Source organism: Lethenteron reissneri, unplaced genomic scaffold (assembly GCF_015708825.2).
Source record: "Lethenteron reissneri isolate LAM-NWPU_2019-01 unplaced genomic scaffold, ASM1570882v1 scaffold_1664, whole genome shotgun sequence".
Lineage (NCBI taxonomy): Eukaryota > Metazoa > Chordata > Hyperoartia > Petromyzontiformes > Petromyzontidae > Lethenteron > Lethenteron reissneri.
Window position 1 is genome coordinate 18,878 of NW_026891404.1, and position 11,156 is coordinate 30,033.

The 11,156-nt window shown below is 58.0% G+C and overlaps 1 long non-coding RNA gene across 1 annotated transcript; it reads left to right on the plus strand.

The window, feature by feature from the left end:
• Positions 1 to 6,333: 6,333 nt before the first annotated feature.
• LOC133339219 (uncharacterized) lies at positions 6,334 to 9,699 on the plus strand. The gene is made up of 3 exons (XR_009754689.1): positions 6,334 to 6,431; positions 8,010 to 8,115; positions 9,644 to 9,699. It is a non-coding gene; the product is annotated as an uncharacterized LOC133339219 (long non-coding RNA).
• Positions 9,700 to 11,156: the final 1,457 nt, after the last annotated feature.

Consider the following 11,156-nt stretch of genomic DNA (forward strand, 5'->3'; position numbering starts at 1 on the left):
TCGCTGCTGCTGCGTGTTCGTCTCCGTCGTCGTGTTTACACTCAGCGCAGACACAGCAGCCCGTGTGGGACCCTGCCCCAGTTGAGTGAAGTCTCGGTTCTGTGACTTTCTGTTCAGTCGTGCTCAGTCGAGTAACACACTGCGTCTTACTTACCATTAACACGACTGTATGTACGTGCGTATGTATTTAACACGTAGGCTTTCGCGATCAATATTATTCATAATGTAGGTTTTTGGGTCAGATCGCGTTATTTATAAATGTGTCGTAACACTCCTTTGAAAAACGTGACACATTTTTTACTGTTTGGCCGTGTCGGGTGGTGGAAGGTTACGACACATTTATAAATAACGCGATCCCACCCAAAAACCTATATTATGTGCGTATGTATGTTGGACTTCTTTCGCACCGTACGTAATAAGCGATACTTACGAGTTTCGTGTCTGGATCCTGTCTGTACTCCTCGCCACCCCAACGATGACTCTGTTGTTGTTGTTATTGTTGTTGTTATTGTTGTTAGTGGCTGCTGCGGGGTCGTTTGCCACGGAAGCTAGCTGGGTAACTGGCTACACGGGATTTTCTGTGCAACAAATACCGATTGAGTTGCGTTGAAACGTCGGAAGAAACATTTCGGAAGATATTTAACAATAATAATAATAACAATAGACAGACAGCGACACCAAAGAGGTGTGATTTTGTAGCGCTGGTGCAAGTGGTGATGATGACGGTGCTGGTTGTGGTAGTGATGCTGATCATGGTGGTAGTGGTGATGATGGTGGTGGTGCTAGTGGTGATGATGGTGGTTGTGATGATGATGGTGGCAGTGGTGATGATTGGGGTGGCTGTGATCATGGTGGTAGTGGTAATGGTGGTAGTGGTGATGGTGGTGATGATGGCGGTGCTGGTGGCAGTGGTGATGATGGTGGCTGTGCTCATGTTGGTAGTGGTGATGGTGGTGGCTGTGCTCATGTTGGTAGTGGTGATGGTGGTAATGATGGCGGTGCTGGTGGTAGGGGGCACGGAGGGTGGGGGGCCCTGAAGGAGTGGAGACGCTCGCTCAGGTAGTGTGGAGTGCACGCTGGCTGGTGGGTGGGGAGGGGGGCAGAGCCCCCCACTGTCTGCATCACAAACCCCCACCCTTGGACTCAGCCTACCCCCCTCGCGTAAATAATTCACGGAGGCACCAATCGATAGATGAGTGGCAAGGGGCTGAGAGTGTGCGTGTGTGGTCGAAATGGGTGCGCGCACGTGCGCGTGCGTGCGCGCGCGAGTGCGGAGCGGTGGCGCAGCGATCAGCGCACTGCGCTACGAACCCAGTGACCCGAGTTCGATTCCCGCGCACGGCCACCCAACACCAGTGATGACGACGATGATGATCTGAACCCGTCATGGGCACCCCCCTAGGTCGACTCAGCCTTAAATGAGTACGCGGTGCGCTGTGTAAAACACCAGTAGTGGGAGACAAAGGGGGTCGGGGCGGGGTGCTGGCCACCCAACCACCGACTTAAGTGCCGTTCCGACCTTCATAGGTGCTCGTTTAACAGGACTTGCCCCAACTGTCTGTTAACACTATACGGGGGATCTTTGTCTTTGTGCGCGAGTGCCGATCGGTGGCGATTCCCACTCACGGCCAACATGAGGAGCACGTGCTATCGCAACCTGACCTGGGCCTGTCCCATACCGAGACTCCAATGGAGCGGGGCAGGGCGATGCTGCTCTCGCCACCACCCCCTCGTGTGCCGTGCCGGCCTTCATAGGTGCTCGCTAACAGCACTTGCCCCAGCAGCCTGTGTAGGCTATACGGGGGATCTTTGTGTGCGCAGTAGTGTCGTGGTTAGCGCACGTGCGCTACGAACCCGAGTTCGATTCACGCTCACGACCAACTCCATTGACGATTATCTGAACCGGTCCTCCCCTGGGTCGACTCAGCATCAAATGAAACTGGTGTGTAAACATCGTCATTCGAGAGACAAAGACGACCGGGCGTGGTGCCGGCCACCCACCCTCTCGTGGTGTCGTACCGGCCTTCATAGGTGCTCGCTAACAGCACTTGCCCCAGCAGCCTTGTGTAGGTTATACGGGGGATCTTTGTCTGTGTGTGCATGAAGTAAATGGCTGTACCAGTGGAATTTTACTTTAGAACAAGGCTGATGGATTGTGCGGATGCGGTCAAGGGATGGCTTCCTATTGATCTATCACGTCTGGAAATATCTGCTCACTTTGAGAATGAGTTGGAGACACTATTGCTGACTCTGGACCGTGCTACCACCATAAGAGGTTGGGGCCTCACCATCAGCCCCACGCACACACACACAGCCCCTTGCCTGGGTACGTTGTGTCATCGAACACTCCACCCACTCATCCCTCCACGAGTCATTGCGGAGGGAGTGGAGGAGTTCCAATACCTAGGCCAGGGTCTCGGCAACCTGCAGGTCCGGAGTTGAATGCGGCTCTTCGAGGACCGCGCCGTGATGTTGTTTATTGAGGATGCGTCGTCTCGTATTCGCCACACGGTGCACTGCGGCTCTTGAAATATCGAGGGTTGATTTTTTTGTTTGTTACCGAATTCGAAAAAAAAATGTTTTTTTGGTTGCCGACCCTTGACCTCGTCAGCGTGCTCGTTACCAGCTCCAGTTTGGCAGCAGAGGTCTCGCTCCGAATTACCGTAGCGACATATTTTAATCGGCTGCGTGACGCTGTGCTAATGCTTCCTTGTTTCTCGCTCCACACGAATCCTCAGGTTCTTCCCAAACCAAAGTTATGCCCTCCCTTCTCTATGCTTGCAAAACTTGGACCCATTTATAGGAACATCTGCTGCGGGTTGAAATATTCAGGCTGGCCCTGCCTACGATCCATACTGGGTTTAACCAAACTGGATTACAGTGTGAGGAGCTCACAGATCCTTAAAGGCTCTGGACGCAGCCCCATCAGTGATCTCCTCCAGCAGGCAAGGCTGCGTTGGCTGGCTCAGCCACCGCATGGCCAAGCAGCTTCTGTTCAGCCGGATGGCAGAGGGGGCTAAACGGGCGTGGCACGGGCTCGAGAAGCGATGGGCTGATGCGGTCCGTGAGGATGTGGAGCTTATTGGTTTTGCCGGTGACTGGTACCAGCGGTGTCAAGATCGACCTCTGGACAGGAGGCTCGTGAAGGACGCTGCTGTTGGAGGCAGTCGCCCTCCAGCAACAACGGATGGCGGAGGAGTGACGCTCACAACAACGAGCTGAGCGCCGTGCGGATAAAACGCAGTTAGTTGGCACATTGGGGAAACACAGTTATATATGTATGTGTGTTTAACTTCTTTCACTCCGTACGTAGCAAACCGTGCTAATTGGAGATGCGAGAGAAAGACAACAAACTGGACACAGTCATTCCAGTCAGCAGCGAGCCTTCCACACTTCACGTGGCTTCAAAGTGCACCTAGCCTGGTACAAGCCCATTGGAGACGTCATTTCGTGGCGACTGGTGGCTTTTGCGTGAGTGATTGTGGTGTGTGTGGGTGTTTGCGGTGGTGGCGGTGGTGGCCGTGGTATGACGGTGGTGAGTGGTGCGACTGGCGTGTGTGTTCGTGGTGAGTGGTAGTTGTGGTGTTGTGTGTGTGCACAAAACACACACAATACACACACAATACACACACACGCACATCCCAACACTCCCCACCCCGCCATACACACACCCCAGACACACACCCCAGACGCACACCCCAGACACACAAAGACAAGGTTCCCCCGTGAAGCCTTCACAGACTGTGGGGGCAATAAAGGCACGGCACATGATAGGGTGGGTGGCTAGCACCACGCCCGACCACCTTTGTATCCCGAGTGGCTACACCTACACATTGCAACAGGTACTCATTCGAGGCTGAGTTGACCTTGGGGAGGCCCAGAACCGGTTCAGATAAGATCATCATCACCGGTGTTGGTGGCCGTGAGCGAGAATCGAACTCAGGCCGCCGGGTTCGTAGCGCAACGTAGCGCTAACCACTGCACCACCGCTCCCCTCACACACAAAAGACAAAGATTCACCGTATAGCCTGGACAGACTGTTGGGGCAAGTGGTGTTAGCGAGAACCTCCCTTCACACGCACGCGCACACACACACGCACCCGTACAACCCAGTCTCATCTCTGCACCTGCTCCCTCTCTCTGATGCTGCAGATGGTTCCCTCCCCCCTCCATCCCCTACCACCCCCTCCCCCCTGTCTCTCACTCCCCCGTCATCACCCCCCCCGCTCCTCCTTTCACCCCCCCTCCCCCTCCTCTCCCAAATCCCCTCCGCGGACGCGTGGAGCTCATCTCGGGGCGGAGCCGCTCATCCCGTGGTGGGGGGTCAGAGGGGAGGGGGGAGAGTCGGGATTGGGGGGACGAGGGGGAGGGGAGTCAGGATTGGGGGGGGGGCAGTGGGGGGGGGGGCTGTGGGGGGAGCTGCACCGTGCAGCCGCTGCCGTCACTCGAATTGCGGCTCCACTCTCCGCGATCTCATCTCCACCTCCTCATCACAATCCTCCTCGCCATCTCCTCCTATCCTCTCTCCCCTCATCTCCCCCCATCTCCCCTCATCTCCCCCCATCTCCCCCCATCTCCCCTCATCTCCCCTCATCTCCTCTCTCCCCGCATCTGTCGACGCTCCGTGTCTGCGACTTCGCGAGCCCAGGTGAATCGGTGGGAACCGGGAGCCTGCGTCTGCCTCCTTGTGTCTTGAGCTCTCCGTGTCTCTGTCTCCCCCTGTGTCTCTGTCTCGTGTCTGTCTCTCTGTCCTGTCTCCCTGCCTCTCCCCTGTCTCTCTGTCTCGTGTCTGTCTCTCTGTCTCTCCGTGTCTGTCTCTCTGTGTCACTGCCTCCCCTGTGTCTTGAGCTCTCCGTGTCTCTGTCTTCCCGTCTCTCTGTCCCGTGTCTGTCTCTCTGTCCTGTCTCCCTGTGTCTCTCCCCTGTCTCTCCCCTGTCTCTCTGTCTCGTGTCTGTCTCTCTGTCTCTCCGTGTCTGTCTCTCTGTGTCACTGCCTCCCTGTGCCTTGAGCTCCTCGTGTCTCTGTCTCTCTGTCTCTCCCCTGTCTCTCTGTCTCGTGTCTGTCTCCCTGTGTCTCTCCCCTGTTTCTCTGTCTCGTGTCTGTCTCCTTTTGTCTATCCCCTGTCTCTCCCCTGTCTCCCTGTGTCTATCCCCTGTTTCTCTGTCTCGTGTCTGTTTCTCCGTGTCACTGTCTCCCTGTGTCTATGTGCCGTATCCCTGTCTCCCTGTCCCGTGCCTCTGACTCTGTGTCTCTGTCTCTCCAATGTCCTCTGTTCTCTCCAATGTCTCTCGTCTCGGTCGTCTCTGGCGCTCCTCAAGTGTCGGCATTGTTTCGACACTCACCCCTTCCTCACCCTCTCATCATTCAACCCCTAAACCCTCACCCGTCACTCACCCTCTCAGCATCCTCCCTTCCATCACCCCTCACCTCGTCACCCTCTCAGCATTCTCCCCTTCCATCACCCCCTCACCTCGTCACCCTCTTAACATTCACTCACTCCCTCACCCTCTCAAATTCCACCCCCCTTCACTCACCCCTCACCCTTTCAACATTCACCCTTTCACTCACCCTCACCCCCTCACCCTATCAACATTCACCCTCCCCTCACCCCTCACCCCTTCCCTCACCGCTCACCCCCTCAGTCGATAAGTAATTTTCACAGAGCAAACAGCGGGAGGCGCCCAAGGCGAGGCTGGAATGCTGATGCCCCAGTGGTCGATGTGCGCGTGGTGATGTTGGGTGATGTTGGGTGATGTTTCTGTGTTGATGTTGGGGTGATGTTGATGTCCCAGTGGCCGATGTGCGCGTGGTGATGTTGGGTGATGTTTCTGTGTTGATGTTGGGGTGATGTTGATGTCCCAGTGGCCCATGTGCGGATGTGCGCGTGGCGATGTTGGGTGATGTTGAGGTGATGTTTATGTGTTGATGTTGAGGTGATGTTGGTATATCAGTGGTCGATGTGCGCGTGGTGATGTTGGGTGATGTTGGGTGATGTTTCTGTGTTCATGTTGAGGTGATGTTGATGTCCCAGTGGTCGATGTGCCTATCTGTGTGTGTGTTGATGTTGGGGGATGTTGATGTGGCGATGTTGTGATGGTGATAATGTACTGATGTGTGGTAATGTCAGGGGATATTATGGTGATGTGATGCTGTTTGTGCGGTCGTGATGTTGTGTGATGTTGTGTTGATGTTGTACGTGGTGATATTCGCGAATGTTGTGATGATGTTGCAGTGACGTCTGCATGGTAATGAGGTGTGTGTGTGTTGTGTAATGCTGTGTTGATGTTAACGATGTTGATGGTGTGGGGGCGGTGATGTTGGTCAGCATGGCGGCCCTTCTCTCTGCCTGCTGGTGCTGCTGCTCGCCGTCTCCCGCGCTCTCCACGCGTTCCCTGCCGACGTCGACCCCATCACCATCACTGTCGGCAGAGGTGAGGCATGCTCACCCCATCTCACCCCTCGCCTCACTCACTCACCCCGCCCCTCACTCACCCCGAGCCTCACTCACCCAGAGCCTCACTCACTCACACCGCGCCTCACTCACCCCGAGCCCCACTCACCCAGAGCCTCACTCACCCAGAGCCTCACTCACCCGCCCCTCACTCACCCCGCCCCTCACTCACCCAGAGCCTCACTCACCCCGCCCCTCACTCACCCAGAGCCTCACTCACCCCGCCCCTCACTCACCCCGCCCCTCACTCACCCAGAGCCTCACTCACCCCGAGCCTCACTCACCCCGCCCCTCACTCACCCCGCCCCTCACTCACCCCGAGCCTCACTCACTCACCCCGCCCCTCACTCACCCCGCCCCTCACTCACCCCGAGCCTCACTCACCCAGAGCCTCACTCACCCCGCCCCTCACTCACCCCGCCCTCACTCACCCAGAGCCTCACTCACCCCGCCCTCACTCACCCCGAGCCTCACTCACCCCGAGCCACACTCACTCACCCCGCCCCTCACTCACCCCGAGCCCCACTCACCCAAAGCCTCACTCACCCGCCCCTCACTCACCCCGCCCCTCACTCACCCCGAGCCTCACTCACCCGAGGAGCCTCACTCACTCAGCTTTCGCACAGAGCCACAGAGTGAAACCACACATGAGTGGCGGGACGGCAGCAGCCAGAACCGGCGCGCGCTACTAACAATTGCCCGCGCTCTGCGGTCCTGTATTGGGATGTTTCGACCCAACTATTTCATGAATGGAATTGTGCACATTTCCAGGGGCGATGCTGGGATCTGAAAGCACGCCCGGGTCTCCGTGCCGCTCCGCAAACGGTCGCGTCAGCGGTTCCCAAATTGGCACGCGGGTGGTGTCCCAACTTAGCCTGACCCCGGCTGACCCCCGGGGTACGCGCGCACGCACGCGCGCGCGTGTGGTGTGTCGCAGACACAAAAGCGTCGCAGGGGGAGCGGTGGCGCAGTGGTCGGCACGCTGGGCTACGAACCCGGCCACTCGAGTTCGATTCCCGCTCACCAACACCGGTGACGATTCTTTGAATCGGTTCTGGGCCTCGCCTAGGTGGACTCGGCCTCAAATCGGTTACACGGTGCTATGTGTGAACATCGCCGATGGGGAGACAAAGGTGGTGTGGCCACCCACCCCCTCGTGTGCCGTGCCGGCCTTCATAGGCGCTGCTTGCTAACAGCACTTGCCCCAACAGGCTGTTGCAGGCTATACGGGGGATCTTTGCATTTTGTAGCAGACGCAGGAGCGTCGGTAGGGGAGCGGTGGCGCAGTGGTTAGCGCACTGCGCAGAGAATGATCACGCACGTCAGTGACGAATATTTGAACCGGTTCCTGGACCCTCCTCTAGGGCGACTCAGCCATTAATGAGTACAAGGTGTGGTGTGTACACATCACGACTGGGGAGACAAAGGCGGCCGGGCGTGGCGCTGGCAACACCGCCCCGATTCTCGCGTTGTGTTTGGCCAATCATGGGCGCTCGCTGACTGCACTTGCCCCAACAGTCTGTGGAGGCTTCACGGGGGATCTTTGTCTGTGTCACAGACAGCGAGAGTCTCCCCGTGTTCCTGGGAGAGGACGACTCCACCAACAGCAGCCTCAACGTCCAGCTGCTGCTCCTGATCGGAGCACGCCTGCTCATAGCAGGGCGGTATGGCCTCACACAGGCACCGCTCACTTCACAGGCACCACCCACTTCACACAGGCACCACCCACTTCACACAGACACCACCCACTTCACACAGGCACCGCCCACTTCACACAGGCACCACCCACTTCACACAGGCACCACCCACTTCACACAGGCACCACCTACTTCACACAGGCACCGCCCACTTCACACAGGCACCACCCACTTCACACAGGCGCCACCCACTTCACACAGACACCACCCACTTCACACAGGCACCACCCACTTCACACAGGCACCACCTACTTCACACAGGCACCGCCCACTTCACACAGGCACCACCCACTTCACACAGGCACCACCCACTTCACACAGGCACCACCCACTTCACACAGGCACCGCCCACTTCACACAGGCACCACCCACTTCACACAGGCACCACCCACTTCACACAGGCACCACCTACTTCACACAGGCACCGCCCACTTACACATGCACCACCCACTTCACACAGGCACCACCCACTTCACACAGGCACCACCCACTTCACACAGGCACCACCCATTTCACACAGGCACCACCCACTTCACACAGGCACCGCCCACTTCACACCACCACCCACTTCACACAGGCACCACCCACTTCACACAGGCACCACCCACTTCACACAGGCACCGCCCACTTCACACAGGCACCACCCACTTCACACAGGCACCACCCACTTCACACAGGCACCGCCCACTTCACAGACACCGCCCACTTCACACAGGCACCACCCACTTCACACAGGCACCACCCACTTCACACAGGCACCACCCACTTCACACAGGCACCACCCACTTCACACAGGCACCACCCACTTCACACAGGCACCACCCACTTCACACGAGCACCTCCCATTTCACACAGGCACCACCCACTTCACACAGGCACCACCCACTTCACACGAGCACCTCCCACTTCACACAGGCACCACCCAATTCACACAGACACCGCCCACTTCACACAGGCACCACCCACTTCACACGAGCACCTCCCACTTCACACAGGCACCGCCCACTTCACACAGGCCCACCCACTTCACACAGGCACCACCCACTTCACACAGGCACCGCCCACTTCACACAGACACCGCCCACTTCACACAGGCACCACCCACTTCACACAGGCACCACCCACTTCACACAGGCACCGCCCACTTCACACAGGCACCACCCACTTCATACAGACACCGCCCACTTCACACAGGCACCGCCCACTTCACACAGGCACCACCCACTTCACACAGACACCGCCCACTTCACACAGGCACCGCCCACTTCACACAGGCACCACCCACTTCACACAGGCACCGCCCACTTCACACAGGCACCACCCACTTCACACAGGCACCGCCCACTTCACACAGGCACCGCCCACTTCACACAGACACCATCCACTTCACACAGACACCACCCACTTCACACAGGCACCGCCCACTTCACACAGGCACCGCCCACTTCACACAGGCGTCACCCGGCACTCACGCGAATGTCTCTGCTCCTCACAGGGACCACGTGTTCACTGTGGATCTGAGCCGCCCCGTGCATGGCGCCATCACCCACAGCGCGGTGAGCGGCAGTGAGGGGTGTGGGGTCACGGGTGAGGGGGTGGGGTCACGGGTGAGGGGTGTGGGGTCACGGGTGAGGGGGAGTGGGGTCACGGGTGAGGGGAGTGGGGTCACGGGTGAGGGGTGTGGGGTCGGTGGTGAGGGGTGTGTGGTCTTCGGTGAGGGGTGTGGGGTCGGCGGTGAGGGGTGTGGGGTCGGCGGTGAGGGGTGTGGGGTCGGCGGTGAGGGGTGTGGGGTCGGCGGTGAGGGGTGTGGGGTCGGCGGTGAGGGGTCGGCGGTGAGCGAGCGTCAGGGGCGAGGTGGTGCAATGGAGAGGTGGCGCAGCGGTTAGCGCACTGGCGCTACGAAAACGGCGGCCCGAGTTCGATTCCCCGCTCACGACCAAAACTGTGGCGATATTTGAACCGGTCCTGCCGGGACCTCCCCTAGGTCGACTCAGCCTTGAATGAGTGCAGTAGCTGGTGTGTGTAAATATTAGCACTGGGGAGACAAAGGCGGTCGGGCGTGGTGATGGCCCATCACCGCCTCGTGTGGCAATTGCCCCAACAGCCTGTCCAGGGAATGTTTGTGGGAGTGGGGGGGGAGGGGGGAGGGGGGGAGGGGGGGTGGAGGTGTGATGGTGTGATGGGTGATGGTGTGATGGGTGTGATGGTGTGATGGTGTGATGGGTGAGAGTGAGAGGTGAGGGTGTGAGAGTGAGAGGTGAGGGTGAGGGGTGTGATGGTGTGATGGTGTGAGGGTGTGATGGTGTGAGGGTGTGATGGTGTGATGGTGTGATGTGTGTGAGAGTGAGAGGTGAGGGTGTGAGAGTGAGAGGTGAGGGTGAGGGTGTGATGGTGTGATGGTGTGATGGTGTGATGGTGTGATGGTGTGATGGTGTGAGGGTGAGAGGTGAGGGTGAGGTGTGTGTGTGGGTGATGGTGTGATGGTGTGAGGGTGTGATGGTGTGATGGTGTGAGGGTGATGGTGTGATGGTGTGAGAGTGAGAGGTGAGGGTGTGAGAGTGAGAGGTGAGGGTGAGGGTGTGTGGGTGTGAGTGTGGTGTGATGGTGTGATGGTGGGTGTGATGGTGTGAGGGTGAGAGGTGAGGGTGAGGGTGTGATGGTGTGATGGTGTGATGGTGTGACGGTGTGATGGTGTGATGGTGTGATGGTGTGATGGTGTGATGGTGTGATGGTGTGAGAGTGAGAGGTGAGGGTGTGAGAGTGAGAGGTGAGGGTGAGGGTGTGTGATGGTGTGATGGTGTGATGGTGTGATGGTGTGAGGGTGAGAGGTGAGGGTGAGGGTGTGATGGTGTGATGGTGTGATGGTGTGAGGGTGATGTGGGGTGTGATGGTGTGATGGTGTGATGGTGTGTGATGGTGTGAGAGTGAGAGGTGAGGGTGATGGTGTGATGGTGTGATGGTGTGATGGGTGATGGTGTGATGGTGGAGGGTGAGAGGTGAGGGTGAGG